Here is a 6,376-nt window from a genome sequence, read left to right as displayed (position 1 = left end):
ATTGACTCGGATTTCCACAAATTCATTGGTGGTAACAGATTGGACTGAATGGTTTTTAATTTTTTCGACTTTTTAATTCCATATTGGCGACATAGATGTAAATTCAAGCATTTGATCACTTCGTTATGGCGTCTAAGGTAGAGACCATTAAGCATCGCCCACATCTGGTAGCAAGGTGATCGACGGTCTTGTTGGATGAGTTGCAGTGGCTGAATTTGTTCTCTCCGTTGGTGAAAAACACGTTCCGGTCTTGGAACAGGCACAGATTTGCTTCAGTCCGGGGAGAATTGTTTCTATGAATTAACCACTCGCAAGCCTCATACACATCAACTTTAGTATTCTTTAGACATTCAAACAAAGTAGAGTGCAAGAACTTCTTTTCGATTTTTTTCCATAGATATTCACGTTGAAGTTTCACCAGGTCCGATATTTTCAGTTCATTTTATTTTCGAGACAAGATTTCTGCAATAGTGGTCATATGCGTTTTCTTTGAATTGATAACCCGCAGAATTCTTGCTTTCTTAGGCAGTAGTTTGCCTAATGTTTCAAATCATTATAAAATTGAAGAAGCATTCTCTCCGACTTATTACTAACTGACTCCAGGCCTCTCCCAAATTCCTTTCTTGGAAGATAAAGTCTCTCCATAACTTTATTTTTAGAATTTTTATCTTCAAGAACCTCTAGATATCGGTACCCATAGAGCCCATCGAGTAAGCAAGCTTTCATAGACAAGGATTTGAAATTCGTCGCAGATTTTTCAACATTTCTTTCCAATTCAGCTAGGTCAAAAAATGATTCAACTTCTACCATCATTTCCATTACCTCATTGTAAAGTGAAAATAGCTTTTATCGTCCATAAAAAGATAAAAAGTATATATATTTTTATTAAAGATCGGCGGTAAGGTAAGGTGTTTTTATTTTCAAAATTCTTTTTTAATTTTAGAAAAAGTCTGTCTTTTTTTCACAAAAGTGGTTTATTAGGCTCTTGAGGATCTTAAACAAATCCAAGAAAAATATATTGATCTTTATACATTCTGACTTTTTTTGAACACGACCCATCAAGATAACTAGAAATCACGCGTAGAAATGTAAATATAATAATTAGATTCGATTATATATCTTTATTTTTTCAAAGATTATCGACTTCTAACATAAGATTTTAATTTTTTGAAATGTTAGCAATTAACCATCTCCTCCTTAATAAAATAAATCGCCCCCTAGGGGGCGAATCGCTCACCGTTGAGAACCACTGCGATAAAGGATTCTATATATAATTAGATAAATTTACATTATAGGCTTTTAAGTATTGAAGTCGAAGGGTTGTGTTTTTCTACAAAACCGTGTAAATATTAAACGGATGTACATTTATTTTTGCTTTCTAGAAATGTATTAATTTTTCATTAAAAATGTATTTAAATATTTTTTATTTAGCTTAAATTAATAATTTATTAAAAATATTTTTGAATATTTTTTATTAATTTAAGAGTTCCAATTTTTGTTGAATATCAAAAAACTAGAATGTTTTGATTAATTAAATATGTCTTAACAGTCATTAGAGCAAGAATTTATGACATCTGCTGCATCAAAACTCTATTTCGCAACAAAAATATTAGCAATTAAATGGTAATTAATATCTTTCCCATTCTAACCTCAACAAAGCAATGAAAACGTGCGCGAACCACCAAAATCTTTATCTCTGGCTGTACTCGGCGATCAAAACAGGCATAAAGTTGGATTATATTTTGTAAATAATTAGTGTCGAATCCTCGTCTATGTTAATAAAACTCAACACATCTCAGTTGCTAGCATTCATTTGGCATTTGAATTTTCCGTATATTTAGAGGATTTTTAATATACAAGATTTGCGAGGAACACGAAATTAGTTATCTCGACGATGCCGAGGTTCAATGGATTATAAGATTCCCCAATCTAAAAATTTTTGTAGAAGCATTTCGACAAGTGATTATTTTGATAAAACTTTTAGATTTTTCTTTGTGTCTTTTATGCTCGAACACCCATCGATGCCTGGCACGTGGGGAAATGTTACATGAGAAAGGCAGCCGTTTTTCGGAGACCAGAAATTGGTAACTCTGTTAGAATAGAGTATTCATTGCTTAAATGCGATTTATCAGGGATGAAAACAGTAAATGTTGGAAATTCTTATTTTAGTGTTTTTCAAAAAATGAAATTATAGATATAGTCCAACCATCCAAAAATGATTTGGAACACGTTCATTTTTTTAGGCATTATAAAATAGCTTATAATAACATATTTACTTTCAATGCTCTGCGATGATCATGTTCTTGTCGTTTTTGATAGTCGCCACTTGTCCTTTAAGGATATCCCTAAGCATTCCGAAATTATGGGACTTGATATTCGCCTGGTTTGTTCTATATAGTTATTAAATTTAATATTCTTAATCATTTAGTTGGACTTTATAGATCCAAAATCTGTCCAGTCAAGTGAAGTGAAAGTAAAGCCTGCAAAAGAGGTCATAATCTTTAAAAATTATTAACAGTCTTTATTAGAGAGAATAGCTTTAGTAGGCAAGCCGACATTATTTCTAGAATCTAAGAAACAACCCAACTCAGTCCCCTCAGTAGTACTTTTACTGTATTTGTATTTTTAGATCGTTCCATCCTCTTTGATTACGGATTTTGTATATTCAAGTAACAGTTTATTGTAAATTCTAGCTGACTTTGAAATTAATGCTGATTGCGAGACAGAAAATTTAAGAACTAATGAAGTTGCCATTGCACCAGTAACAATAAATCCAAATTTTTCAAATCAAATCGGTTTCTCTTGAAAATTAATCTTTTAGAACTACAAAATTTTATCGCAGATTCGAGAAATGCTTATTCTGAAACAAAATCCGCCTTGGAAGAAATTCAAAAAATGATGAAGTTTGTGGTTAATCAAACCCGCGGGACTCCTCAAATTTTACCAGAAAGGTATTATTTAATATGTTTAACAATTTAAAAAGAAAATCAGTTCAAATACAATTTTCTTCTGATAACAAACAACGTCTTTTGACAACGTATCGAGTTTGTCTTATAACTTATGTTTATTGTGTAGTCTGCACTTTCAAGTCAGCGTGAAATGGTTAAAGTTCTTGAAAGAAATTTAATGGAATCTACAAAAAGTTTATTACCCAGAGTTGATTTTTTTGCAACTCGCTTTAACTGTTAGAAAAATATTTTTGAGTTTCATAGTTGTTGCAAATCTCCACAAATCTACTGTAAAAAAGATGTTAGAAAGAAATCAACAGTTGAAATCTCAAAAGAAGGAGCTTCAACAAAATGCAATTCAAATTGATTCTTTAAACACCAACAATTTCACTGTCGAAGAGGTTTTCTAAAATTCTGACTTAGTTCTTAGATCAAAAAAATTTTTAATTTTACATATCGTTCAGTCAAAAAGGATTTGGCTAATGCAACTGAAAGGGGAGTTGATTCTACAGCTACTGAATATTTTCTACATTTGCTGGAAAAGAGTATTAAAGTTTGTATGTTCTTGCATTAAACCAGGGGTTCTCAACCTTTTTAGCTCAAGGGCCAAATCGATAATTAAGATTAGCTTCGCGGGCCGCACAAAAAATATTTTATATATTTTTATATTTTCAATTTTACTAAATATTGATTCGCATAAATATGTAGATTCATATATGCATTGTGTGTTATATTTTTGAATTTGTCTTGAGGAATTAATTCGTAAAAATTAATAATGGACGCATTTTTGAACAATGCCGCCAGTTCTATATCATGTTGTAAATTAATGAGTTCTAGTTGAAACTTTGCAGGCGCATCCTTAATTTCCACGCTGAATGGAGTTCGAATATTTTCATTAAAGGAAGGAATTCTTTAAAATTCTAAAAATTAAATTTATATAAATGTACCCCAAAACGTGCTTCGAAATCACCAATTATGGATATGTTTAACCTTAAGAATGAATAATTAAATTTAAACATTATTAAAAAAATTTAAAAAGTTAGTTACTCTAGAGGGGCCGCAAAAAAAATCCTGGGGGCCACATGCGGCCCCGGGGGCCGCATTTGAGAACCGCTGCATTAAACTATAAGAACACTCTTGCAAAAGTTGTGACTGGTGGAAGTTAAGATTCTTGGATCTTAATTTATTGATTATTTAACACAAAATTATACTTTTACTAAATCATGTGGTTTTTTAATTTTTAAATAATCTCGAGGATTAAGTAAAATGATCTATTATTAGAACTATGTCGTGGGTCATTACAAAGCATGAGGTCCACAGTAGGTCAGATCAGTTGATCAAATGTAGGCACATTTTATGTCAATATTCAAACTAAACCGAAGTTTGTTTTTAATAATAATCGTGACAGTGCTGAAGGGACCTATCTTTATTAGCTATTGTATTAACTAAATAAAGATAGCGAAAAGAGGCTTTTTAAAAAGACTTTAATAATTTTATTATACTTCTCATTTTTAAACTAAAGAAATATGAAGAGGAGAAAAGTTTTTCATTTATATGACTAATTATGTTAATGAAATGAAACAGAGTATCTAATAATCGATCTAAAATTTCTCTTAGTAGATCAAAGAGAAATGCACTTGAACTAAATTCAACTTAAGCCATTATACAAAAATCCACTAAACTCTATAACCTTGATGGTGCCATTATTTGAAGTATAAAAAAAATTATGTCAAATCTAATCACAAACAATGTAATTAAAATCTAATTCAAGTGCCTATTTTCTACTTTACTTTGATTTGACATTATTATTCTTCTTTACAATTAATTCGACAACATTTTAGCTTCGTTTTAGTGGTAGGTCCATATGTATAACTAGCATTCTGTCAAACAAGGACGTTTTAGTCATTAATTAATTCGTTCAATAAAATTGAGGTTTCTACTTGACAGATGAACCCACTATTACTTTGGATTAAATTTCAGTTCATTTTAATATTAAAATATTCGCAGCAATCGCAAAACTTATTGATTATAAAACGAAACACGATTGCGCTTTCTTCTCACTACAAATATCGTTTTTACCGGACTCCGCATAAGTTTTATAACGTTAGGCTTCTTTGTGAACTTGGAACTATGATTGCTAATAACGAAATTAGTTTTTTTGACCAAAGTAATAAAGTAATAATAAATTGGAAATAAATCACCAATAGGAAAACATCAATCCAAATTACACTGTCTTGGAAAAAAACTCACAATCAGTAACAGGACAAGATTACAATAACAATTCAGTATTATTAAGCCAGAAATTAATTAATTTTAAATTCTTGTTAAAATATTTTATTTTTATCGATTCGTTGTTAATGATTTTTAGGTTCCCGAGTCTATTGAGTGCCCTTTGTGCTTTACAACAAATTCAGTAGACATTCGTTGGAGAATGACAGCTTGTTGTAGCTGTAAACATAGATTTTGTCGACACTGTTTTTGTGCTAATCATAAATTTTCCGGAAGAAACTCCTGTCCAGAAGATTATAAAAATCTTGAAGAAAATAAAAAAATCGAAACCTTGACCAAATATTATAATTTTGCTCATTTTTAATATTAAAAATCTTATTATATTTTTTAATTATATTAATTAGTTTAATTATGAAATCAAAGGAACATACCTGCATGTTTTTAATGACGCCTAGAGTTATTTTACATGAAACGAATTATTTATTTATTTGAACCAGAAAACCACCGTCATAGCCAAAAGAAAGAAGAATTCAGGTGATCCCAGCCTCCCTCAGCAGTTCGCGCAGCCTCTCCCATGTTCCGCCGTTGTCCCGACGCATTTTCGGTACGGACGTGGATTTACAGGACGAACATCTCGTAGATGGATTGCAGATGACTTTATGATGCTGTTCCAGGCTTTTGGGATAATCTCTTTATCGGAAAAAGTATTTAGCAGGTTTGTCGCTTTCAACCGAATTTTGTCGATTTTTGATTGATTGTTTGCACTTAAGTTTGTTCCCCAGATTCCGCACGCATAGCCGATCGTAGGTTCCAAGTATTGATTATATATGTTGTTTAGGCCATATAGGCCTTTGCATTCTCCTGCGTTCTTCAGGAAGGCATTCAGGAAGTTAACCTTTCTTGCACCCGCCATAACTACATTTTCGACGTGGGTTGAAAAGGTTAGAAAGGTGTCGAATGTAACTCCAAGAATCTTCTGGGTTTTGCTCTGCGGTATAATTTCCCCGTCTAGCTTCGCTTCAATTGAGACTTTCCCAAGCCTTCTGTTTTTCGTAAACAGAGTCAAAATAGATTTTTCCGGACTTGCCTCCAGTTCGTTTTTATATAGCCATGAAATCAGATTGTTGAGGTTATCCTGTATTCTATTCGTTGCTTTTATTATGCTCACATCCCTTGATGCGACGATAATATCGTCTGCA

At 31.8% G+C, this 6,376-nt stretch overlaps 1 long non-coding RNA gene across 1 annotated transcript; it reads left to right on the top strand.

The window, feature by feature from the left end:
* Positions 1 to 5,065: 5,065 nt before the first annotated feature.
* LOC115228621 lies at positions 5,066 to 5,456 on the top strand. The gene is made up of 3 exons (XR_003883228.1): positions 5,066 to 5,123; positions 5,156 to 5,233; positions 5,317 to 5,456. It is a non-coding gene; the product is annotated as an uncharacterized LOC115228621 (long non-coding RNA).
* Positions 5,457 to 6,376: the final 920 nt, after the last annotated feature.

This window comes from Octopus sinensis, unplaced genomic scaffold (assembly GCF_006345805.1).
Source record: "Octopus sinensis unplaced genomic scaffold, ASM634580v1 Contig10832, whole genome shotgun sequence".
NCBI lineage: Eukaryota > Metazoa > Mollusca > Cephalopoda > Octopoda > Octopodidae > Octopus > Octopus sinensis.
The sequence above is the reverse complement of the archived record's forward strand: the minus strand, read 5'-3'. Positions and strand labels throughout refer to the sequence as shown.